The sequence below is a fragment of the Myotis yumanensis genome, unplaced genomic scaffold (assembly GCF_028538775.1).
Source record: "Myotis yumanensis isolate MYYU_CA2020_CCGP unplaced genomic scaffold, mMyoYum1.0.hap1 SCAF_17, whole genome shotgun sequence".
Taxonomy (NCBI): domain Eukaryota; kingdom Metazoa; phylum Chordata; class Mammalia; order Chiroptera; family Vespertilionidae; genus Myotis; species Myotis yumanensis.
This window is the reverse complement of record NW_027223768.1, coordinates 24272618-24300244: the sequence shown is the minus strand read 5'-3', so window position 1 is coordinate 24300244 and position 27627 is coordinate 24272618. Positions and strand designations below refer to the sequence as shown.

The following is a 27627-nucleotide window of genomic DNA, read 5'->3' as shown; positions in this document are numbered from 1 at the left end:
TAATGATCCCACCGGGCAGAGAGGGCGGGGAGCCATGCCTGGTTAGGGACCCTGAGGTCCCTTATAGAAAGGGATGATGGGTATCTAAAGGAATGAAATATGTAATGTTAGGTTACCATGGTGGCAGCCAGTGTTAACTCCAGGAGGACTTTAAGGAGAAGGATCTGATTGAGGAGAGGAGGGGTACAAGGGACTTGTCAAAATGCTGAGGTTGCTTAGCAAGTGCATAGATCACTTATGTTGTTCATTTATTTAACGAGATGGGTGGAGACTGTGCGTGGCTGAAAGTTTAACTCTTCACCCCTGGGCACCTCCTCTTTGGGGGAAGAAAGTTGTAGGGCTGTCCGTAGCAATGTTTTCATCCTTTTATGCCTGAGTGGAAGCAAAACAAATATATTCATTTATACCCAGAGAGAATGATAGTGGGTCCTTGATTGTACACAAAAACAAAGGCATATAAGACAAAGGATGTTCATTGTCAATGAAGCGACAGACATTTTTAATAAATATATTAATGCATTTGCCTTATAAACCAAGTATTTTATTAGATATTGTCAAATGGTGGGGTCTTTTTTGCCACCAAAAAGGTAAGGAGACTCAGGCTGCAAAGCCAAGTGCTTGTCCCTGCTCCCTTTTGGGTTCTCGTGTCCAAGGGTACCTTCATGCTATCACTTAGGCTTCTCTGTACCATAGTTTCATCACCAGAACCTCACCTGGTATTTGTAAAGCACATAGTAAGATTTTAAGTTAATTTCTGAATTCTGTTGCTCAATGGGGATGTGTTACAGAGACAATGAAATACCTGTTTTGAACACTTGGGTTGCGGGTGAATTTCCCGCCAAAATATAAGATGGCGCGTTAAAATGCCTATATCTTTTGAAGTATGGGTTCGACTGAAATGAAATATTTGGTAATACGCAGTTACAATCGGCCCGAGTTTACACGTTTCCCGCACTCCACCGCAAATCTATATGAACCGAGTTTAAGACGGCTCCCGCGGAGTACGCGCAATTCACGCGAGCCGACTTAACTCGTTTCCCGCAACCCAAGTGTGAAGAGAGGTAAAATGTAACCAGTCAGTGTGCTCGTTGATTTAAGGAAACACACACACACACACACACACACACACACACACACACACCCCTTTGCTCCATTGTTTCAGGATTCAAACACACCAAAGGTTAAAACAACAAGTTTTAAGGCAATTGGGGAAATTTGAGCACTCATTAGGTATTTGGTGATAACAAAATACATATTTTAGATACCGGAGAGATGCCACTGTTGACTAGGCTTGGTGTATTGTTTATTTAAGTGAAAGTGTGTGGCATTTTCTTTTACATCAAGTTACTCTAAAAAAAAAATACAGAGCCCTTTAATATCTGTTCTTAACTGCTGGGAAACCCCATCATCTAGGAAACAGATGTGGTGCTTAGAAGGAAAATGTGAAGGTGTGGACGGAATGGGATCAGATGCCGCAAAAGATGATCTTGGTGCCCAATCAGCAGTGCCTCTGTGCAGCCAGAGGGGGAAAATGAAGGAAGGTAGCTGCTTATTGTACAGACAAAAGAGCCCCACTTAAAAAAAAAAATCCACTTAGAACTCCAGAGAAAAGAGATTTCCCCCTCAGGAAATAGGTAAACCGTTCCAAGGAAGGATGCTGACTTCCCTGGCGTGGGTCACCTGCCAGTCTCTGAGCATCCTATTCCTAACCAAGTGCGCACAGGTCACAGGTGTTCGGCAGCCCACCAGAAAAACCACCAAATTTGGGGAACGCAATTCTCCAAGGAAAGAGGTTCTGATGCCAGAAGGAGGGGAGGTTATAGGACAGAATAAAAACAACAGCTGTCTACGACATCAAGATTGAGGTGTGTGATATAATTAGAAAAATAATGTAAAAGGTTGCATTGGGCCTTTTAAGATTGCAACTTTGCCCTTATTTTTTATCCTCTTGGAATTACCAATGTGTTTATTTTTCCATTCCTTCGTCTTTCTGACCTCATTTCCCTGTATTCTTCCCAAGCCGAGGCACCACTATATATATCCTTTATCTTTTATATTTAGAGTGCAACCTAAGATAGCAAAGACTAGTAGTAAGATAATGATGTTAGCCTGTATTTAATTCTGTTCCGCACTTTTCAAATGCAATAACTCTGAAGCAGGGGGATATTAACTGTGCCGTGTGGAGAAAACTAAGACTCAAAGAGATGAAGTAATCTCTGTAACCTTGCAAGCGGCAAGGTCAAGATGAGGACCTGCCCTTTCTGGCTCCCCGTCCAGTGCTGTTTCCTTTTCTGCTATTAAAGGTCAGAGTAGAGAAGAGGATAAAGGAAGAGCTATTTCAGACTTCCCAGGTTTTTAGGTTATCAAGCGGGAATTTAAAATTAGGTGAAAATTAATGTGATACTGGAAGAGAATTACAATATCCATCTTCAAAGTTACAGTAACTACACATGATTCTTTGTGTTAGGTTTATAGCTCCTGCTTGGGTCCTTGGTACAAGTCCAAGCATAACAAGATAAGATATCTTTTGTGGCTATGTTCAGGTAGACAGGATTCTTCTTGTATGAGGTAAAGTCCCTCCTTCCCACTCAGCCCCACACACGCAATTTAAGCCACTCTGATATTGTGATACCAGTTGAAAAAGGGAGAGAAGAGGAGGACACTTATCATAATTCAGAAAATTTAAGCTAGAACTCTATTACAAAGACAACAAAAGAAAATATTTTTCAACACGAAGAGTAAAGCTCAATCCCTCCCTGACCCAAAATGTCCAGGGAACCTCACATCTCAAAATTGTATTATTCTACTAACCGGATGTGCACTGCATCCCACTGTAGAGAGTGGAGACAGAAATAATCTTTTACATACAGATGACATGGTTTTATTGTGGGAACTCAGAATGTCCTTAGGTTTTGACCCTGAATGGTTAAATATTGTTAGAAAGGGTACATGTAACAGGCTGGTGACTATAGTTAATAATACTGGGTTGCATATTTGAAAGCTGCTAAGAGAGTCTATTTTAGAAGTTCTCACCACAATAAATAATTTTTAACTATGTATGCTGACAGATGTTAACTAGACTTATTGTGATGACCATTTCACAATATACAAATATCAAATCATTATGTTGTATACCTGAAACTAATGTGATAGGTCGATTATACCTCAATTAAAAAATTCAACTCTAAGAAAAAGAGAAAGGCTAGTTTTTTTTAAAGCAAAAGGAAAGTTATTATTATTGGTTGGTTTTTTCCTAAAATTTACTTGCCTAACAGATTCATTACCTCATTCAATTATTTAGATACATATTGCAACAGGTTTTTTGTTTGTTTGTTGTTTTGTTTTTCGGATGTGCCTGGAAATTGCATTGTTCAAAATTAGAAGTTCATAACTCTTGAGCAAGACTATTTAGGAGGCTGTTATTATACCAGCTTTAAAAAGCTTTTCTGGCTGAAATTGTTATGGTCCTGGCACAGAACTCAAGAGTCTCCATCTCCAGTTTATATATGTATTTGAAAAGATGTTAAATTACTTTGTCCTCCCACCCAAAATTTGTCTATTGTAGCAACCAAATTAAAGCAAGACTTTAAATAGTTCATCCATATTCTACTACACTAAAATGACTTTTTCATTTATCAGGATTCCCTCTCCTCCCCCATATTGTTCTTTTGTTTTAATAGACATCCTTTATTGAAGTACAATTTGCATACAGGAAAAATGCACAAATTCCAAGGGTATAGTTCAATAGTTTGTATCACAAAGTGTACACACTTGTGTAATCATTACCCAGGTCCAGAAATAGAATCTTACCCTAACCCCAAGCCCCACCCCGCCCCCTGACCATCGGTAGCCCTGCCTTCTCCCTAAATGTAACATCTATGCTTGCTTCTAACAAGCTTGCTAAAGTCACTTATTATGTCCTATGGTTTGTAAATTCTTCTTGATTTTCCAGCTACAAAATTAGGTTACCTGTGCATAGTGACAATTTTATTTCTTATTTTCCTTTTTAAAACCTTTTAGCTCTTTTTCTTCTCAACTTGCACTGATTGGGACATCTAATAAAATATTGAAGTGATGGTAGTAGACATCTGATCTCAGAGGAAAACGTTTCAACATTTCACCATTAAATATAATGTTTGTTGTACATTTTGTACATTTACCTTTTATCAGATTAAGGAATTCCTTTATACAGGGACTGGGGAAAAGTAGGTTTATAGTTGTGAATAAATGCAGTTTATTCTTGTATTTTTATTTATTTTTGTATTATCATTATTATTATTTTGTTGTTGTTGTTAATCCTCACCTGAGCATATTTTTCCATTGATTTTTAGAGAGAGTGGAAGGGAAGGGGAGAGAGAGAGAGAAACATCGGTGTGGGAGACACACATCGATTGGTTGCCTCATACACACACCCTAACCAGGGCCAGGGATAGAGCCTGTAACCTAGGTATGTGCCCTTGACCAGAATCAAACTCGGGACTCTTCAGTCCGCAGGCCGATGCTCTATCCACTGAGCCAAACTGGCTAGGGTACATTTATTCTTGTATTACTTTTTTTAAATATGAAAAACTGTAAACCTACTTTTGCCCATGCCTGTATTTCTAGTTTAATAAGAGATTTTTTAAAAAAAATTATGAATGTTGTAATTGGTCATGATTTTTATGCATTTACTGAAATGTTTACTTAGCTTTTCTACTATACATACCATATGTTATTATTTGTTTATATGCTGAATTAATTGATTAAATTTTAAATGCTAAACCAGCCTTGCACTCCTGGAATAAACCAAATTTAATTCCACTATTTTCTATCTATCACTGAATTTAGTTTCTAGTATTATATTTAGGATTTTTTTCATCTATGTAAGAGAGAGAAATTGCTCTCTTATATTCTTTTTAAAAAATCTTGATTTAGTATCAAGATTAAGCTGGCATGCCTGGCTGGTGTGGTTCAGTGGTTGAGCATCGACCTATGAGCCAGGAGGTCATGGTTCAATTCCCAGTCAGGGCACATGCCCAGGTTGTGGGCTCAATCCCCCATAGGGGGCGTGCAGGAGGCAGCTGATCAATGATTCCCTCTCATCATTGATGTTTCTATCTCTCTTTCCCTTCCTCTCTGAAATCTGCAAAAATATTTATTGGCATAGACTCACTTATAATTAATTCTTATTCTCTTTTTAATGATGGCAGATACTTTATTCATTCCTAAAACTGGTATTTTCTCTCTCTCTTTTTTATTTTACTTGCTAGATTTCACCAGTTTAACTGTTACAAATTACCAGCTCTTGGCTTTGTAATTTTTACCTATTATTTGTTCATTATGTTACTCATTTATGTTTTTATTATTTTCTTCTTTCAACTTTGAGTTTTTGATATCCTGTTCTAACTTCTTGAGATGAAATATGAGATGATGAATTTCAGCCATTTTCCCCTAAAATACGCATTTAAGGCTAAAATTACCCTCTAAATGCCACTTTAGTCACATCCCATGAGTTTTGATGTGCCTTATCATTGATCCTATTCAATTCAGAATATATTCTAACTTTGGTTGCAATTTCTACTTTGACCTACAGCATACGTTATTTACAAGTGTGTTGCTTAATTTCTAAACACTGGGGCATTTTTTTAGTTTTCTTTGTTATTATATTGTTATTAACATTAGAATAACTGGGACCTTAGGAAATGTACTGTTGATTATTGCGATTGTCTTGCGTGGATCAGGGAATCTGGCCCTAGCTGGGCTTTAGGGAGGTGAGAAAGAGGACTCTGTGGTTTGAGCAAATTATAAAGGGAGGGCTGGCACCAGAAGCTCTCTGACCCTGCAGAAATGGCATCAGCCTTTCCACAGCAAGGGACAGTCATCAGAACTGACCCCTTGAGACTGAGTGTCAACCCCTGGATTCCATGACATGGGGATGGAACCAGAAAAGATCTATAATAATAAAAGCGTAATATGCAAAGCGACCGGACAGCCAAACAGCGGAACGACTGTCCGGATGACCTTCCAGACAAAACTGGGGCTGCAAGGGCCGAGGCAGCCGGGGCTGCAAGGGCCTACCCTTGCACAAATTTCATGCATCAGGCCTCTAGTATTCATATAATATTCAGGATAGAGGTTTAAAGTCATCTTACTGCTAAAAATATGTGGCCTTAAGTTATTCTTCAAGCTTGTGAAACAGGATGTAACATTTTTCACTTGGTATCATTTTTCAGTTGATATTTAAGAGACATGACTATAATGTAGTCTCTCTAGTGTGGTTTTAATACCCGTTGCTGATATTTACTCGGCACTTACAATGTGCCAGGCATTCTTCTAAGCAGTTAGTGCCTCCATCACTTCAGCTAGTCCTCATATCTGTCATCATCCCCATTTTCCGATGAAGAAATGAAGGCACTGCCCAAGGTCATCCAGCTGCTGGTGGAGCCTGGATTTAAACTCAGGATGTCTGACACTAGAGCCAGGGCTCTTAGCCACATGCATGACAACAAGTGTCTACTTGGAATTTGCTAAGTAGCAATGACATTTTAAGTGATCGACTCATATCATCTTTGCGATAACTCTGTGAGGTGGGTATTTTAACTATCATCCCATTTTATAGATGAGCACAAGGAGGCACAGGGAGGCTCAGTCATTTAGCCAAGATCACACAGATAGTACGTGGCAGCGCTGAGGTTCAAACATGGGCAGTTTGGCTGCGGAGTCTTTGTCTTCACCATTATACTGTATCACTGCCTCCCAAACTCGATCGCCTTATCAAAGACGTGGCCAGTGTCAAAACCATCAGTTCACATGTATATATCATCAAATTAACATTCACTTAGGTTTGAGAATTATCAGAAATGATGAGACACTTATTTTCTGAATAAATGTTTTGCTCATAAAGTTCTAATTGTTATCATTTAAAAACATACTAGCATAATAGAAATGACCTGCAAATAGTCATGTTTAGCACAAATATCACTGCACAGAAATATGGTGTGTGATTTTTATTGCCTAGAAATAGGGATTATGGTTTTAGTTTGAGTTCTAGGACAACTAGAAATGACTGGTATAGATAAGATCAACTGGGGGAAAGAAAACTTCCATTCACCTTAAGTTATGCACACAGGTTATTTTTTCCATGGCTGCCACCTAAATTATTAAAGCTCAAAAGTTAAACTTTAATGGTAAACTACTCGAGGACTTCATAAATACCCTGTACAGACAAGGCTTATGTGTGTCAGTTCCACATGGGGAAAAGGATCCATTTTCTTCCATCCAAGTCCAGAGACACGGTCACCTAATAACCCACTAAACTTACTGAGAGCGAAGCTGAACAATCCTCTCACCACACAGGGTGGTTTTTAAACTATCCAATAAATTACACGGTCATTGAAATCCTTGACTTGCTATCAGCATTAGCATGCCACGATTTTAGGAACAGGACTTTGAATCCTTCACCCAATCGCATTTGACTGAAGTCATAAGTGGTGCCTACTAACCTTTCACCTTTGACTTTTGGTGTGTGTTCGCCATACCCACTTGTTAACCACACAGGATATGCTTTTCCAAAGCAAGAATTACCAGTGACTCAAGCTGATTTTATGAAAAAGTCATTCCAGGAAGTAATTTGACAGCAGAGTATTCACTGAATACAAGAATGCCGTTTTCTTTCCAAGAGCCGGATGGGCTTCTGGAGGTCCAGTTTGCAGGCACGTCAGGACGTTTTAGGCATAAGGCAGCCTTGTTTTGTTTTTAATAGCATCTGAACATTTGTGCTAATGGAAGCATTGATCCCTCATTCTGGAAAGAGTTGTGGAAAGGACATTCTGAATACAAGGGACCTCTGTGACATCACGGAGCTTTTAGCAAAGAAAATACTTGAAGCTATAAAGCAGGAATACAATATAATCCCTGCACAAGGCAAGTGAGTGAAAATAGTCCATCGAGCTGGCGTCCGAAGCAGAAAAAGAAAATAACCACTTCCTAAGAACTCTTCTCAGCACAGCACAACATGAAAGCCAAAGCAAACTGCTAAAATCAGGGGAAGAAAAACCAACAAAATGTAAATAAAAGAAAAGGAACACACTCCAGAAATAGGCACCATGGCAACTCCCAAAAGCCAGATGTGCTTTACGGAAAAAACAAACAAACAAAAAACTCTGCCTGGCTGGTCTGGCTCAGTGGTTAAGCGTCGACCTATAAACCAGGAGGTCAGGGTTTGATTCCCAGTCAGGGCATATGCCCAGGTTGTGGGCTTAATCCCTGAAGGGGAGCATGCAGGAGGCAGCCAATCAATGATTTCCTCTCATCATTGATGTTTCTATCACTCTCTCCCTCTCCCTTCCTCTCTGAAATCAATAAAACATATTTTTAAAAAAGAAAAAGAAAAAACACACTTTAAATTATTGTTATGGAGTGAATGTTTGTGCCCCTCCCCATAAATATCTCTATGTGTTGAAATCCCAATGTGATGGTACTGGGAGATTAGACTTTTGGGAGATAATGGGGGTTAGATGAGGTCATGATGGTGGGGCCCTGGTCTGATGGGATTAGTGCCCTTATGAGATACCAGAGAGCATATGCTCTCTCTCTCTCTCCCCCTACCTCCCTCTTCCTCTCTCTCTCCCTCTCTCAGTCTTGTGAGGAAACATCAAGAAGCTGGTTATCTGCAAGGACAGGAAGATCTCTTACCAAATTGGCAAACACTGGAACTTGGACTTAGGAACATAGAGAAAATAAATTTCTGTTGTTTAAAGCACCCAGTCTATGACATTGGTGAAGGCAGCCTGAGCTGTTAAACTACCTTCACTTTGTGTCAGTTGCCACAGAGTAGATACAAAGTGAACCTGCTGTATCTCAGAAATGATGACTCTGTGTGTACTAAAGATGGGCCTGCTTTTTTTTTTTTTCTTAATTGGCTGTGGAACTCCCAAATAGGACACATTATAAACTCAATATGCCCAAGTTTGTCACAATCTAATATTCACTGACCTCTAAAATATACCAATAAAAGGAACTCTTTAGTTACTCAGCAAAGCTCATGTAGTCACAAGATGCCAAAATCTTGTCTGCTTGTAGCTCTAAGGTATGTACCAGCTTTTATGATGTTAGATATTTAAAATTTAATTTCAGTAGTTTTCAGAATGAATGTTCTTCACTTAACATGTGTGATATCCTAACATTTTCATGGAAGATAGAAGAACTAAGATTTACAGTACTTCCCCCTCATTTTGTGTATAGGATGATGCCTCATTTTGTGCATATGATTGTTTTAAGGAACAGGAGAGCTTTGCATTATTCTGAAACACTGGAGTATTTCTTACCCTGGAACTTCCGTCTTAAGACAGCTCATTATTAAAACATCATGTAAATGTCAGGTGAGTGTGTGAAAGAACCATTGTCATCAGCTGCCCTCCTGATCAGTCTTACCTCCTTATCTGAAATGTATGATTACACAGACACTGGAGCTACGGAACAGCCAGGGGGAGTCCCTCAGCACACGCAGAGTCAGGGCAATGGTCAGTGACCCCCTGAGAATGAATTCATACGTATACCTGTTCCCATTCCCGCCAGAGGTGTCTTTTATAGTCCTGCTCACCTGAAATTAAAAACCAAGGGTTTTGGTTTTGTTTTTGTTTTAAGTATTGGTACCAATGAGAGATGGAAGGGAAGTTATAAAAAAAAAAGTAAAGATAAATTAGATCTTAATATCAACTAATTTCTAATGAATAAGTGCAGTTTATCTTAGAAATTGAAAGTTTTCAATAAATTTGAAAGGACCTACGGGAAACTGAATTTTCTTCTCCATTGGCTGATTTTAAGGTGTCTTATATTTAACATGGGACCAGTAAACAGAATTGCCTGAGTTGGAAAGAATGCATCTTGGAATGGAGCCTAAGGAAACTAAGACAATGAACACCAGATACCTTGTATCTCTGACCCAAGCCCTAGATGGCAGCCCTAAAGTTCATTTCCACCCTGAGGCAGCGCCAGGGGTCCATTCCAGTGATCTATCTGCTGAGTGTTTCTCACGTCCACCGTTGCAGGCTTACCCTCGCCTGTTCTTCAGTCTCTATTAGTTATTATGCAGAACACAATGCTAGGCACCAGGAGGGTGAGCGGAGGCAAAAGTTTCAAAAGAGAGCTCAGGTTTTGATTCTAAGTTTGTTTATAATCCAGTCCAGAGGAAAGAGTACATAAGTGTAAAAATTATTCAAGCACATTCACAAAATAACACAAATTTTTAAATGTTATGCAGCTCAAATACATAAGTGCATAAGAATTAATATGCAAAGAGCCTCCTTCCCCCCCAAAAAAGAGTGAATAAATGAACCACAGATTAGAATTTTAAACCCTGAAAGGGCTATGGGCTGGCCTAAGAGGAGAAAGTACTAGAAGTTAAAATCTGGACTGATACAACATTTCAGACCGTAATGAAATTCGTATTTGCTTGAGTGTACATGAGTAGTTGGCTTTTTATCTATCCAAGAAACACCCATTGTGTATCTACTCTTTTCCAAGTGAATTCATTCATTCATTCAACACATTTTTTACTGACACATTTTGTGTGTCAGAAGCTAGAACTATAGCAGTGAATAGGCAAGGCAGAGCACACTTTCAAGGTGAACACACTTGAAATCCAAGGGGAGGTGCAATATTGTGATTTATAAGATACACACACACACACACACACACACACACACACACGTATATTTCTCATAAATATTTGGTCTTCATCCACAGTCCCTGACTCACAGCTCCTAAAACCTTTAGAATTACCTAAGTGTTGACAGCAATAAAGGTGTCTTTTATTATGTGAATGAGGTGGCTGGAAAGCACCTAGCATGCGGACTGGTTGACAGTGGAACCAACCATGTGGTGAGAGGGTTGGAGCATTCAGTCCCTCCATCCCCACCTCTGGAGAGGGGAGAGGTGCTGGAGAGGAAGTTCAATCACCAGTGGTCAGCAACTTAATCATCACACCTACCCAGTGCAGCCTCTGAAAGCACAGGGTTAAAGAGCTTCTGGGCTGCTGCACACGTGGAGGTGCCGGGAGTGTGGTGCTTGGGGAGGGCATGGAAGTGTGAGCTACTCTAGCACATGAATAAAACCCGAGGAGGGGGCGTGGGAACCTCTCATTTATAGCCAGTTGGTCAGAAGTACAGGAAACAACTGGTGCTTCTGATTGGAGTCTGAAGTCCCAGAAGGGGTTGTGGGAACCTCCAATATGTAACAGGTTGGTCAGAAGCATGGGTAACAGGCTGGCCTTGCCACCTGCATCTGAAGTAGGAGGCGGTCCTTGAGGACTGAGCCTTCAACCTGTGGAATTTGATGCTACCTCCGGGTACACAGTGTCAGAATTGAGTTGACTTCTTGGGCATGCTGCTGGTGCCCAAGAATTGTTTGTTAGTGTGGGGAACCCCTACTATGTTGGAAATTGTGTCTCGAAACACTCAAAAAAGGAGGGCAAATTTTTTAAAAAAATAATTATAATAAAGATGGCATATAAGAAATGCAAATGTGATTGGAAGTTATTGATGGGAATATTAAAAAATAACAAAGTTATTTAAGCCTGGAAGTAATATGGTCGTAGTTGCGAATTTTAAAACATCTTTCTCTTACTGCAGATGAAAAATGAATGGCAAAGGAGCAATGGAAGAGGGTCACTTAGAAAGCTGGTGCCTATCGTCCCAACAAGAGACAGATAACAAGGGACAAGAGGATGGAGAAACATGGCAAACTGAAGACATATTTGGAGGTGGACAAGTATCTTCTAGGCATTTCTTAACAAGGTTAAGAAGACTAAGAAAAATATTTCCCGATTCTGGATTGCGTGACTGGGTTAATGGTGATGTCATTTCCTGGGATAGAAAACACTGGAAGCTGAACAGTTTTGGGGGGTAAAGTTTGAAGATGCCGAGTTCAATTTCCAACAAGTCCGGTTTGGGTTACAGCACTCGGTTAAATGAAAAATAAAGCATAGCGTCTGACCCAGGGGTTCACAGTGTAGGAGAAAAATAATGAACACGTTCTCATAATTCAGCATAATAAAAGGCTAAGGAGAGATATGCAGAATGTTTACCTAGTCGGGATGGGTGAAGTTATAATGTGGTAATGAATAAACACCAAACAAAGCTCAGTGACTTAGCCAACAAGAGTTGACACTGTGCTTATATGAAGTCTGATGCAGGTTCAAGGGCTTCCCAGAGCATCTCCCTCCATGTGGTATGTCCAGGCCATTTCTACCTTGTGGTGTTGCCGTCTCCATAATTGCCAACAGCAGAAGAAAGAGTTGGAAGGTCATGCACCAACTCTTAAGTGTTTGGGATCAGAAGTGGCACATCTCACTTCCACTCAAAGTCACATGGCCTTACCTCGTTAGAAGGGAGTTGGGAAATGTGGGCATCAAAAGGCTATTCAGTGAGGAGCGAGGTTTCTGCCACAGGCATGAAATGAGAGCGATGAATTAATGGGAGAGTCAGGAAATCGTTCAGAGAGAGGCCACATCTATGTTGGATCTGAAGGAAGTCGAGGAGGTGACCTTGAGATGAATCCAGAGGAAGGATTCTGCAGCCGGAGGGAGCATCATGTGCGAGGACACTAACATGGAGGAGCTCGAGATGCCGGAGGTGTCTGGGAAATGGCAAGAAGAAACTAGTAATTAAAATAGAGGGTTTGGGGGAAGTAGAAGAAAATAAGGTAAGTTATAAAAATTGGGGAAGGCATGAATACTCTAAGGAGGTTGGATTCTGATCTGTAGGCCACTGGTTTTTAGACAAATAAGTTTATCAGCTTGGCGAGGAAAAACGACTAGAACGAGGAGAGACTGAAGGTAGGAAAAACATCGAGGAGACTGTCATATAGTCCATGAGAGAGGTGATGAGGCTCAACCTTGGAAGATGCAATGGAGATGTATCTACTTAGGAGATAAAATAGACTTGGAAAGTGACATGGGAGAGTGAGGGGGGAGGAGCTGTGGAGGACGAATTTGAGGTTTTTAACCTGCTCTGTTCAATAGACAGTGAAGCCATGAACAGATGCAAGGAAAACAGCCATCGGAACACATTTAGGAGTAAAACTAACTGTTTCTACGTGTAGAAACTCAAGACTCTCATCCTTTGTCAGAGTTTGTTCGCCAACAACTAATCTATACACATGTTGCAATAATATTTTCCTTTTAAAAAAGTCCTAGTCTATGGAAACACTGAAGGAGATTTTGTTTTTAGCTAAAACCACCCCTTTTCTTTGAGTCTTGGTCCAGTTTCTACTGCCTCCGGGATCCGATGTGCCTGGAGTGTGGAAGCATCTGGAGCACCACACTTCCTCACTCCAGCCAAAACAAGTCCACTCATCTGTGGCTTATCTCATATCCGCCCTCTAGATCTCCTGGGAGGATATAGCCCTTACTTCTAAAATAATGTGCAGAGAACAAAAATAGTGTGGAAAGAAGTTTTTGAACATGATCTCTGTAATTGCTTTTCAAAATAACTTAACTCAAAGTTAACATAAATTAATGTTTGTGTTTCAATATTGCTTGGTTTTGATAAAGTTTGTTATGATTTTTTTTTTGTATTCGTGTGGGCATTCATTTAACTTTGGGGGAATCATTTTTTGTAATAAGAAAAGAAAGTCTTAGGTTCTGTTGTTTCCTCTCCTGACTGACTTCATAACTTGTGGTAAGCCACTTGACCTTTTGACAATTAAGCCCTTGACTGTGAAACAGGATAATACAGTAATATTTAACTCTCCTATGAGAATATGATTGTGATTTATTCAATTAAAGGCTTTGAAACACTGTTGTGCCCTTGGGTGAAATTTATTTATAAATACAAAGTATGAATAATTACTGCTATTTGTTTTTAATATAATCACTTATTTAGTCCTTATATTTAGTGATTCTCCATTATATGTTAGGTGCCAAAGATAAAGAGAGAAATAATATATGGCTCCTACCTTCAAGGAATTCTTCATTTTACTAGAGAAGACAAATAATATGATCAAAGTCAACACAAAGAAGTACAATTTCATGAATGGTCAAGTGAAACACTAAAGTAAAAAAAAAAAAAAAAGTGAAACAGAAAAAAAAAAAAATAGAAAAGTTACCTGAGATAGCTGTTCCAAAAAATTTCAAGAATCTTGATTTTGACTTTTTTCAACCAATGATAAGTTATAATCATTTCAAAGCTTCCCTCTTGATAGCAAGGTGTTTGAAGTCATATTTTTCAGCTTAGTATCTTATTTACCCCAAAGAAGTGATTAAGAGAGTTGGCCTGGATGTGGACTACCTGTATTTAATTACTTATGTGTGACCTTGAGCAAGCTTCTAAGCCCCTTAATGCCTCAGTTTCCTAATTTCATAGAGCGGCTGAGAACCAAACAAGCTATGCATGCAAAGTACTTAAAAGTGATTGGCACTCATTAAACATTAAATGCTAGCTATTATTATTTTGTCATTATTATTATTAGCCACACCTCTTAGCACAGTGTTTTGTATGGAGTAGATACATACTCTTTGAATTAAATTAGCAGACATTTAGGGACAATCCAGAATCAGATAAAAAGATCTACTCAACTGTCACTGTTGTTGACAAAGGCAAGTATAAAATCTGTAAAGATTTCATCTCATGCTGGGCCAGCATGGCTTAGAGATTGAGCATCGACCTATGAACCAGGAGGTCATGGTTCGATTCCCAGTCAGAGCACATGCCTGGGTTGTGAGCTCAATCCCCAGTGTGGGGCGTGCAAGGGGCAGCCTATCAATGATTCTCTCTCATCATTGATGTTTCTATCACTCTCTCCCTCTCCTTTCCTCTTTGAAATAAGAAAAGTATATATCCTATATAATAAAACGCTAATATGCAAATCGACCGAACGATGGAACGATCGGTTCCTATGACACACACTGACCACCAGGGGCAGATGCTCAACGCAGGAGCTGACCCCTAGTGGTCAGTGTGCTCCCACAGGAGGAGCGCCACTCAGCTAGAAGTCTGGCTCATGGCTGATGAGTGCAGCGGTGGTGGCGGCAGCACTAAGGACCCCTCAGGGAATGTCCGACTGCCAGCTTAGGCCCGCTCCCCGCCGGCAGTCGGACATCCCTCGAGGCATCCTGGACTGTGAGAGGGCGCAGGCCGGGCTGAGGGCCCCCTCTGCATGAATGTCGTGCACCGGGCCTCTAATATATATATATATATATATATACACACACACACACACAAAGATTTCATCTCATAAAGAAATAAGGAATACGTGAATAATTACTAAGAGATAAAAACTAAGTGTGGGCCATGAAAAAGTTTTGCAGAACAAGAGAAAGGGAAGAGTATCTTTAACATGTCATAGGAGCAGGGCCAATGCCAGTCTTATAGCCCTGACAACTACCTAATGCCTAGCACAGTGGTTCTCAACCTTCCTAATGCCGCGACCCTTTAATATAGTTCCTCATGTTGTGTTGACCCCCAACCATAAAATTATTTTCGTTGCTACTTCATAACTGTAATTTTGATCCTGTTATGAATCATAACGTAAATATCTGCTATGCAGGCTGTATTTTCATTGTTACAAATTGAACATAATTAAAGCATAGTGATTAATCACAAAAACAATGTAATTATATATGTGTTTTCTGATGGTCTTAGGCGACCCCTGTGAAAAGGCCTTTCGACCCCCAAAGGGGTCGCCACCCACAGGTTGAGAACCGCTGGCCTACATGTAATACATTCTCCATAAATATTTGTTGACTGATAACCCAATGGGGTGGGGGTGTGGGAGTGGATAAAACCTAATTCTGAAAAATCATCTAGAGCACTATTCAGAGGGAAATTTCTATTTTTTTGACCTTTTCCATAAAATGCAAGACGACATGTCCTTTATGAAACAGAATCAGAAAACCATCATGAGGAAAGGATGGGACACTGGTAGACCAAACACCGTGATGAAACATTTAAATTACCACTTGCAATGACCGTGAAGGAAATGCCTACTGAAAGCAGGGTCTTAGCAGACGTCATATCTGCTGCAATACATCTTAAGTGGGAGGGAGGGGTGGGGGTACAGGAGTTAAATCTGTCAGACTGTGAGGCTGCTTCTCAGTGCTAATTGATATTGTCTAAAGTACTGTGGCCATGAATATGTGTGGTGATGAATTCTAAGGCTGTTAGGTCAGGAGGCAGGAACATAACGTTAGGTTGGGCTGGATTTATCAATTGGCATGGATCCATGAGAGATTGTGTATTCAGTGAGCTAATCCAAGCAGCTGAGAATAGCTTTACCAGTGTTTCTATTCTGAGTTAAGTGGAGATAACAGAAATTCTTTAGTATTAGATGAAACAGTGATTCTCAACCCCGTTAGACCTAATGCCCCCATTTTATGATGCTTTTTGACCATATACCCTTTATTCTCAAATTAAATTCATAGTGAGTATAAGCGACTGATACATATTTTAATCAACACAATATCCTCACGGTAACATAAAGAAATAAAAGGGAAGTATTATTATTTCAGTGTGTGAATGCTTAGGCACAGCCCCACTGGAAGACACAGCGAAGTAACCTAACCATGTCTGGAGCCAGACGTGGAATTCCCTGGTCTTGCGTAAACGTTTTGTTAATAGTGCTGAATGATAGGCAAAATGAATTTCTTACTATGCGTTATGGTAAAAAATTTTGAGAAAAGCTTCCCTCCAGAACCTGTGCCCACGGATCTCTCCGGGCTCATTTCATGCCACTCTCCCCTGGTCCTGATGCTTCGTCACACGGGCCTTCTGTGGGTTCTTTTATAACTGCCAGACCTTTGCCTTGCGGGGCCTTAGCCCATGCAATGCCCTGCCGGCATTGTTCCTCCTACCAGGTCTCCCGTAGATGGCTTCTTTCGTGTTTTGGGTCTCAAGTTAAAAGTCTCCAACTCAGAGGGGACTTCTGCAACCACCCTATTTAATTAGCTCCCCACTCTTATTTTCTCCTCAATATCCCATTTCCTTCAAAACACAAGTCACAATGCTTAACACAATATTTTAAAAAGATGGTTAAGGTCTGTGTCTACTACTAGAATATAAGGTCCCTGGGAACAGGGGCTTTTTCAGTCTTTGTTGTACCCCAGCATTGTGTAAACTCCACCCCGTACTGTTATAGTCAAGTCTTGACAGTTGTGGATAAAACCCATATCACATCCTCAGATTTGCCAAAGTGAATAATTTATAAGTACTTGTAAAATACTCCTCAGCCTTGACAGATGCCGAAAGAGTTCTGTGCAGATTGTAGTAATGGAGGCGAATTTCCGTAATAAGTTCCTATCTGACCCCATCTCTCTTGTTACTTCGCTTCCTTAGTGGAGGATGTTTGGTGGTGGCTGCCGAAACGCCATTAAATCGTTGTTTAAAGTTCCATCTAACTTTTTAGCTCGGCCACACAGCACTGATCAAAGGTTGTCTTGCGGAAATGAGGCAATCCCTTTTTCTTGGCTTGGAATCCACCTGAACGCTCACCAAGAGTCTTTGTTTGGCTGAGTGAGTCCAACATTATGAATGAATAGCCCCTTTACCAACAAACAATGGCCTCGAGCTGGGCACTAGCTGGTTGAGAGGTGTTCACCTCCTAGCGGGTAATTATTTCCAGAGATCTAGCAACTACTAGAATGATTCAATTCCTACCGCGTCCTAGAAACTTAACAAACTTAAAAATGTTTTTGAAAACATTTTGTAGTTTTCTTGCTGCAAACTTTTCAATTTCAAAAGTCACGGTTTCATACTGAAATTGTGACGTTATAAATATTTTTTCTTGAAATGATTATGGAATTTATACATTAGAATCTAAGAGGCTGATTTCATTGATACGTTTAATTCACTTTCAACTCTTCGAACATGGGGAGCTGATACCGTACCTTGATCAAATGTGCAGTTTGCCATGAATACCTTTACCCCTGCACCGGAAGAGATATGAAGATCCTAAACAGAGTCACAGCCGTGACCTGCAAATGTTTACTGCAGGAAGTTAAACATCAGACCTGCAGCGGGGGTTAATCAACAGTCGATTTCTAATAGTTTGCTGACAAAGGCAACCTTATTCCATGTGTTTCTGAGACCCACCGGAGTTAGTTCCTGTGACCTCACAGTGAAAACAACAAGCGTGCTTTGCCTCAATGGCCTGAGAAGCTATGGGGTCCTTCAAAACCAAAGGTAAACTTTAGAATGAGAAAAACAACGTTTCAACTGATTTTCCTCCAAATGTACTGCTGCAGGTGAAGTAAACTGGGGCTCCCCCCACGCCTCCTTGTGAATTGTAGCACTTCATGCTGAGTCAGTGCGCTTGGTAACACACCACCACGCTGCTGCGTTTAGCTCCATTGTTGGCGGGTATTTACTTTCCCGCTAGAAAGAACTTCCCAAGAGTGTTCATTCTCTCTCCGTCTCTCTTAGGCCCTCGACCTTTGTTCACAGTGCTCCAGCCCTGTATGGTGGGACTTAGGTTGAGTTTTGAATGCTAACAAGGCAAGATTAGATTTATCTTAAAAAATACCATTTGAAGATACTATTCATGTCTTGCTTTGTCTTGAATTCATCCCAGTCCACTTTTACACAAGACGTCTAATCAAAATGACTTAATGTTCAAGGCATCTTGAGACCTCAGATTTCAAAAAGAAAAAAAGAAAAAAAGACAACAAAAAAACCAGAAGCTCCTTCATTTCTTGCTATTGTTTGGAATCAGCCTCTTCGTTCCTTTGCTGTCTGTATCTGTCAACTTCCAGACTCCTCAGCTGGCCTTCAGTCTTTCTCCTGGTGACACCTTAGCCTTTAACACCGAGGTATGCGGTTCCCTATGTTACATCACGAGGACATTAGGCAGGTACAGCCTTCAAGAAGGGGTTTCCCGATTGGTACATTTCCCTGCGACATTTCCATTTGCATTTATCTAATTACACATTTGGATTTAAAAATTTTAAGCATAAAAATTGTTTCTGTGAGAACTAAGGTGAATGCTTTGGAAACACTTAATGAGATCGGAGAACTTCAGATTGCTTAGGTGTCAAATTAGACGTGGGTTAAGCACTAAGTATGACAGGCATAAACAGCTCTGATCAAACATCTCAAGCACAGTAGAGCAGCCAGCTTGCCACAGAGCTAATGCTATGGGCATCAGCTAGGTCAGGTGGGTGGAGGGCCTTAAAAGAGAGGCTACTTTAATGTTGACTTAAGCCATTTTTATGATATTCCCTATTTTTAAAATATGTCATAGGTGTGATGAACGGTGTCAGAGAAATGCAATTGAACACATGAAGTAAGAGAGACTGATGAGTAACTTAACTCAAACAGAAAGGGAACAAAACATCCCAAAGGAAATGCCATGTCACTCGATGATTATGAACAAACAACAGAACCTGACTCTAGATATTTAAGATGTTTTAAAAGGATATTGGATGAATGTTATTTGACTTGATAAAGATGTCCAATGAGGTGAGGGGGAGGACACTGAATGTCCAAGGAGTGTTTTTCAACACTACCAAACAATTAGCCTGGAGATAGGGGCAGATCCCACAGGATAAGGGCACAGTACAAGACTGTCCCCCACCCCACACTTCAGACACCAATTGCAAGTCCACCTTGTCACCTGTGCTATAGATCAGAGGTTCCCAAGATCCCTTCCTTGAGTTCAATTAATTTGCTGGAGTGGCTCACGGAACTTGGAGAAACATTTCAGTTACTAGATCACCAGTGTATTATGAAAGGATATAACTCAGGAACCACCAGATGGAAGAGGTGCATAGAGCGAGGTATGTGGGAAGGGGCACGGAGCTTCCATGCTTCCAGAGAGGACCCTTCTCCCCATATCGCCAAGTATTCACCAACCTGGGAGCTCTCTGAACCCCTTCCTTTCTGGGTTTCTGTGGGGGCTTCATTCCATAGCTATGCATGATGACTAAATCACTGGCCACTAGTGACTGAACTCAATCTTTACCCCGCTCCCCTTCCCATGGTTGGTTCCCCGAGCAACCAGCTCTCATCCTTAAGTGACTTATGGGTTTTAGAAAAGTCACCCCATTAACATAACAAAAGACATCTTTAGTGCTGTCATCACTGTGACAAAGATCAAATACGTATTTCTTATTATAAATATACTAGAGGCCTGATGCACGAAATTCGTGCAAGAGTAGGCCTTCCTTCCCCTGGCTGCCGGCACCGGCTTCCCTCTGGCACCTGGGCTCCCCTTGAAGCCCCAGCTTCGTCCGGAAGGTTGTCTGGAAGGTTGTCCGGAAGGACATCCAGTTTAATTAGCATATTACACTTTTATTATTATAGATATTTCTTATTACAAGTCACAGGACAGCTCACAGAATCCATGGGAGGACTGGAGAAAACAGGCTTGAGGCTACACTTCCAGGAACAAAACTGAAAACCTTGGTGTAAAACTGGTCTGATGAGGAACCTACGGCTGGGGCCCGGCTCTCCCCACCTTGGAGGACACACTGTGGCTCTCTGCCAGGGACTGACTTCACAGTGTTCATACTGGGTGAGAACTCAACCTTAGGACCACAGTTGTCCTCTCTGCCCTTGTCTTCAATTGTTTCTTGGCAGGGTGTCCCCACCCATCCCAATCATTCTACTCTAAACCATTCCACTCTTTTTCTAGTCCATGAGCTACCCTCTGATTGTAAGTTCTTTAGAAAGATACTTGTTAAAAAAAAAAAAAAATATATATATATATATATATATATATATTATTGATTTTAAAGAGAGGGAGGGAGAGGGACAGAATCAGAAACATTGATCAGCTGCCTCCTGTATGCCTCTACTGGGGATCAAGCTCGTAACTTTAACCAGAATCGAACCCAGGCCCCTTCAGTCCATGGGCCAACGCTCTATCCACTGAGCCAAACTGGTTAGGGCAGAAAGAGACTAACTTTTCATGGCTACGAGATAAAACGCATTGCATTTGTAAGTCTATTGGGACATGCTTTGAGCTGGCCTCGCCTGGAGTTTCCCAATCCCCCATTACTATAGTCATCCTCCGGCTGCCTAAAGGTGGTTTTTATTATCTCAACAGGCAAACGCCGGCTAAAAGTATTCAGTAATTCAAGTTTTTCAGCATTTATGAGGTACAGACATGACTTGCATGCCTCTATCCTTACTCCCTCTCCGAGATCAAAGAGACGGGTATGGAGAAATGGTGTTTAAGTCAGGCAGTTACATATCTAAAATGAAGCTCATTCCCCTGTCCCTTAGTGTTTGGTATGTTCCCTCCAGCGACAAATTCAGAGAAAAAAAAGAGGGTGAGTGACTCCCTGGAGCAGTGCGTGTCCACATAGTTCCCTTGGGGCCTGAGTCCGTGGGCCAGCCAGATCTGGCAGATGTCCCAGGTGGCCCAGGGCTCCAGCTCCTCCGGCCAGAGTGATCCCTTCACTGGGTGTGTCTTCCAAACCTGCAGCTCATAAGTTGCCATGAAATGTGCGTTTACCAGTTAAAATATACTCTGGCTTAGACTTTTAATAATATGCAAAGAATCCAAGGTAAGTATTCCAAAAGAAATAGGATTTGGAATTCCTAGTGAGAGGGAACAAAGGCATTACTGTTAAAACTCTGGTGTGAATCTGCGTAGAAGGCCGAGCTCCATGAATTTGGCTTCCAGGACTCAAAACCACAATAGGAAACTCACTTGTTCTATTGAATACTTGCCTCTTTGCTTCACTAATATATACAATATAAACTACCTATTACTGATTTTTTTTTTTTTTTAAGCATAGGGGTTTATTGGCCCCTATAACTGAAGAGCCCAGAGTGGGCCTAGGCTTCAGGCATAGTTGCATCAGGCCTCTGCCTGTCTCTCTCTCTGTCCTTAGTTGTGCTGGCTTTGTACCTACGCTGGCTTCCTTTGTGGTACCAAGAAGGCCCTTCGCCGTAGGGCTACTTGTTGGAAAATCATCTGATGATTTCGCTATAGGTTTAGCGAATTGTTTTACTTGCCTTTAAAATCTAGCAAAGGCAGAGTCTTTGACGAAAGGTTCTTCGCTGAACTTCCGGTGCTGGACAACGTGTAAGGGTTAGGTCACCATCGGGACTGGATATCCTCAGTGTCCAAGCCCATGGGGTCCCTTCAAGTTACACAGCTCTGCTCGTCCCATGGCAGTGGAGCGCCCGAGCCTTTGCGTATTTGGCAGCCCTGCCACTCAGGGCGAAGCCTTCCTGCATTGCCATATGGCCATTTTTGTCAGAGTCCTTCCATTATTGCTTATTTTTAAGGGTTTCGAAATGTGAAGCAATGGATACGGTAAAATACTCAGACCTATTTCTACAGACAACGAGGAACCCTAAACAATAATGTGAAGACTCTGAAATCAATAAAAAATATTTAAAAAATTTTCCAATGTATCATTCTCTATTTATTATTATACTTTAAAAATACGGAGTCCTTCTAGTTCTAGTGTAACTGTTAAGTGAATGACCTGATTTGTATGACTGCCTGAAATAGCTCTAACGACATTTTCTCTGGGGTACATGTAGCCTGTGTTTGTTAGTGTGTGATTGCCTATAGAGTGTGGACTGTAGGGGTGGGTGGTTGGGGGGTAGCAATACTTATATCAAACAAAACAGACTTTTTAAAAAAAGGCTATTGTAAAAGACAAAGAAGGACATTACATAATGATAAAGTGATCCATTCAACAAGAGATTATAACCATTGTAAACATTTATGTACCCAACTTAGGAGCACCTAAATATATAAAGCAAATGCTGATGGACATAAAGGGATAGACAGACAGTAATGCAGACACAGGAGGGGACTTCAACGCCCCATTGACACCAATGGATCGACCTTCTGGACAGAAAATCAACAAGGAAACACAGACATAAATGACACATTAGACCAGCTGGATTTAATTTATATTTTCAAAGCATTTCACCCCAAGCAGCAAATATGCATTCTTTTTCAAGTGCACACAGAATATTTTCCAGGATAGAGCACACATTAGGACACAAGTCTCAATAAATGTAAGAAGACTGAAATCATATCAAGCATCTTCTCTGACCACAATGGTGTGAAACTAGAAATCAATTATAAGGGGGAAAAAAACCTTGAAAAAGACACAAACATATAGAGGCTAAATAATATGTTACTAAACAATGAATGGGTTAACAATGAGATCAAGGAAGAAATCAAAAGATACCTGAGACAAATAAAAATGAACACACAACAACCCAAAATCTATGAGACACAGCCAAAGCTGTCCTAGGAGGGAAATTCATCCCATTACAGGCATACCTCAAGAAACAAGAAAAATCTCAAGTAAACAATCTGATTGTACACCTAAAGGAACAAGGAAAACAAAAACAAAAACGATGAACAAAGCCTAAAGTGATGAGGAGAAAAAAGGAAATAATAAAGATCAGAGTGGAAACAAACAACGTCTAAAAAAAAATACAAAAGATCAATGAAACCAAGAGCTGGTTCTTTAAAAAGCAAAACAATATTGATAAACCTTTAACATGACTCACCAAGGAAAAAGAGAGAGGATCCAAATAAGTAAAGTCAGAAGTGAGAGAGGAGAAGTAACAACTGACACCACAGAAATACAAAGAATTATAAGCAAGTACTACAAACCATTATATGCCAACAAACTGGACAATCTGGAAGAAATGGATAAATTCCTAGAAATATACAATCTTCCAAGACTAAATTAGGAAGACACAGAAAATCTGAACAGACCATTTAGAATAAACAAAATTGATGCAGAAAACAAAAACAAAAATAAAGCGCCCGACAAACAGATACCTGGACTGGATGGCTTCATGGGTGAATTTTACCAAACATTCAATGAACTAACACTTATTCTCAAACTCTTCCAGAAATTCCAGATGAGGGAATACTCCCAAGCTTATTTTATGAGGCCAACATTATCTTAATTCCACAACCAGATAAAGACACCACAAAGAAAATAGGCCACTATCTCGATGAACATAAATGCAAAAGTCCTCCACAAAATACTAGCAAACTGAATTCAGCAATATATTAAAAACACATTACGATCAAGGGGGATTTATTACTGGGATGCAAGGTTGGTACAATATCTGAAATACAATTAGTACAGCGGTTTTCAACCTGTGGGTCGCGACCACTTTGGGGGTTGAACGACCCTTTCACGGGGGTCGCCTAAGACCATTGGAAAACACATATACATATTGTTTTTGTGATTAACCACTATGCTTTAATTATGTTCAATTTGTAACAATGAAATTGGGGGTTACCACAACATGAGGAACCGTATTAAAGGGTCGCAGCATTAGGAAGGTTGAGAACCACTGAATTATGATGATACACCACATAAACAAAACAAAGCATAAAAATCATACAATCATATCACTAGACACAGAAAAAGCATTTGATAAAACCCAGTACCCAGTTATGATAAAAACTCTCAGCTAAGTGGGAATAGAGGGAACATACCTCAACATAATAAAGGCCATAGAATGGCAAACCCATGGCGAACATCATGTCAAGTACAGCATAGGAAATATGGTCAGTAATATTGCAATAACTGTGGATGGTGCCAGGTGGGTACTGGAAATATCGAGGGGATCACTTTGTAAAGTATATCATTGTCTAACCACTATGGTGTACACCTGGAACTAAAACAAGATAGTACTGAATGTAAACTATAATTGAAAAATAGAATTTTAAAAAAGTAAAAAAATAAATATGTCTGCTGTACTATTAGATGCTATGCACTCTTCCACACAAAGGCTAATTAGCTATTGTCATCTGAGTGTCCTATGCTGCCAAGATGGAAGTGTATGACTTCTGATAGTGATTAAGGCAAATGTGTGTGGGCCATTAGCTTTTTACCACCAAAGCTACACTCACTGATTTTAGGCTGTGCCTTGTCCATACCCTGTATTGCCTCTTGTTATTAGAATTTTTGTGCCCTGAAACGTGTCTGGTGAGTAATGTGTCTATCTCAAAAACTGCTAAAAACAAAAACAGAACACAAAACAAGGACCAGGGAGTGAGTCCACACTGTCAAAGTCTGAAAACCTAGCAGAACATCATTTTGAGGTTAAAGAGGTGTAGGACCTTAGAGAAATGTGTCTGAGCTTGTCCTTTAGCAAAGTGGTGTGCTGTCTGCTTCTGAGTCAGAGGCTGCGGCTGGCAGGCCTGCAGGAATGCTTCAGGCTCCACCCAGCCCTTTGGGATGGGGGCCCTTAAACAGCCCAAAAGCTCTCCAGTGCCCTCTTCTGGTGAAACGAGGGGGTGCATGCTCCCAAGAGAGCTGGTTTTCCATGCACCCACCATTCATACTATTTGTTTCAAAGTTAACATCAAAATGTTAAGGAAGAGGGAAAGATTAGTGTTCTAAGAAAGGAAAACTAAAGTATTTGGGAATAAATTGCTGATTTGAGTGTTTATTAATATTTATTTTGTTCAACTGAGAAAACCAAAGGGGAAAACAAACACAACTACATTTCACAGCTTATGTTAGCCCCTCTACCAATTAAAATAAAGTATAACGGTAAAACAATATAACGACAATAATAAGATATAACAATAAAAACCAAATCTCCACCATAAAAAACTTCTAGTATCCCCAAATCCCCAGATGCACTCATTTAGACCAATGTGAGCCTTATTTAAATGCTTATCATGTAGGGAAATACGAAAATAATGTTAGTAGTATTAAGGAGTACTCCGTATTTATCTGTGTTCCTTATATCTCAACTGCCCTTTGGGAATGACTGCTTGATGGAAAAAACTTTCCTTCCCTTGCAGCTGCCAAAGACTAAGATTTTCCTCTTCACCTCCTTTAGTTCTTTACTCAAATGTCACCTACCCTCCCCACTCTGTATAAAAATTATATCTCCAGCCGCCCTCCAAAACTCTTCCATCCCTACTCACCCCTCCCCCTATTTTTATCATTTTCCTTAGCACTTACCACGATCTAATGTGCTATAAATTTTACTTTTTCAAATTGAGGTGTAATTCATATAGCATACAATTCACCCATTTACAGCATACAGTTCAATGGTTTTTAGTTTATTCTCAGAATTGTACAACCATCACTACAGTCAATTGTAGTACATTTTCATCACCCCAGAAAGACCTCCTGGGCCCATTAGTAATCAGTCTCCATTTCCCCTCAAAACATTTTCCTAGGCAACCACTAATTTGCTTCCTGTCTCTTTAGATTTGACAGTTTTGGACATTTCATGTAAATGAAATAACATGTTATGTGGGCTTCTGTGACTGATTTCATTCATTTGGCATGTTTTCAAGTTTCTTCCATGTTGTAGCATGTATCAGTACTTCATGGTCCTTACTAAACACAGTAATCTATTGACCATCTGCACCCTTCACTAGGATTCTGAAGACAGGAATTTTGCCTTTTATTTTTATAACTTTGATATCTATGGATTGCCCAGCACATAGCAGGTTCCTAACAATTGTTTGCTTTGGGAGGCAGGGGATGGGAGGGGAGTTGTTTTTGAACTTTCCACTAGGACAAGTGGTATCTATTATTCTGAACCTAAAAATAAAAACCCCACCACGATTTATTTAAAAAAGAAACATTTTGGAGAAATGCTAGAGTAATAGATTTTACTTTGGGTGAGTGAAATATATAATTAGGTATCATTTTAAACAAAATCCAGAACTCCTGACAAGAGGAAAAACCTTTAGAGTCAAAACATGATGAATGTTGTAATTATTCCCTGAACTTTTGTAACACAATAGTAATACTAATATTTTCCTAAAAATAAACTCCAAATTTAACACAGTGTCCTTCCAAATGAGCAAGGAAGGCAGGTGTTTTCCCAAGCTGTGGGAACTGTGGGCCCCAGGGCAAGGCTTCCCAGCTAGACAGTAAACAAAAGTTATTCCAATTGGCTCAATGTGAGAATAAAATAACAGAAACCAGTGGTCTCTGTTTTTACTCCAAAATATATTATCTTGAGAAGACTTTTATTGTGAAAGTGTTCATGGTTTGCACACATTAAATTACTCTTTAGCTGGAAATTTGCCTCCCGTTTCACAGTTACATAATATAATCTTTTTTTTATGTGTGAGAATTTTGAGCAGCACAACAGGAACATGAAAATAGACTAACCTATCCTTCTTGGCAGAAAGGAGCGGCTTTGTTTAAAATGTAAAGAAACATTTGTTTTGGGAACCATGTGAATCAGTTGGGGAAACTCTAGGTCGCTGGATTTGTCCCTAGGGTTTCCTCTGGCAATAAGTAGAGGTCTCCGTGTACTATCGCCTCCGAGTGTAAACATCCATTTTCTCTCAGGTGTGTGGAGTTGCAGGTGGCGCATGCATTTGTTAGGTCATGATGACCTGGAAGGTGACTCACAATCACTCAGAAAAGGTATGAAGACCCTAAGAAATCCTACCTTGGGGTGAGAATTCTGTCACAGGGTGATTCCAAGGAGAGAGGGGTGGGGGCACCGCTCAGAGCCGCGTTCCAGAACGCCCCACGCCTAAGCCCCGCCCCCGCCACAACGCCCCGCCCACATCCCCGCCCTCCAGCCCCTATAGAACGGTTCCCTCACGCCCCGCCTCCGCCACCACACCCCGCCCTCCATAAGGCCCCGCCCACACCCCCCGCCCTCCGGCTCCTATAGGATGGCCTCCTCACGCCCCGCCCCCGATCCCCGCCCTTCCACAACG

General features: G+C 40.5%; 1 long non-coding RNA gene across 1 annotated transcript; it reads right to left on the bottom strand.

Moving 5' to 3' along the window:
• Positions 1–271: 271 nt before the first annotated feature.
• Positions 272–27430, bottom strand: LOC138996459 (uncharacterized). Its single transcript, XR_011468763.1, has 3 exons — positions 27351–27430; positions 12357–12615; positions 272–372 (listed from the first exon to the last, which is right to left on the bottom strand). It is a non-coding gene; the product is annotated as an uncharacterized lncRNA (long non-coding RNA).
• Positions 27431–27627: the final 197 nt, after the last annotated feature.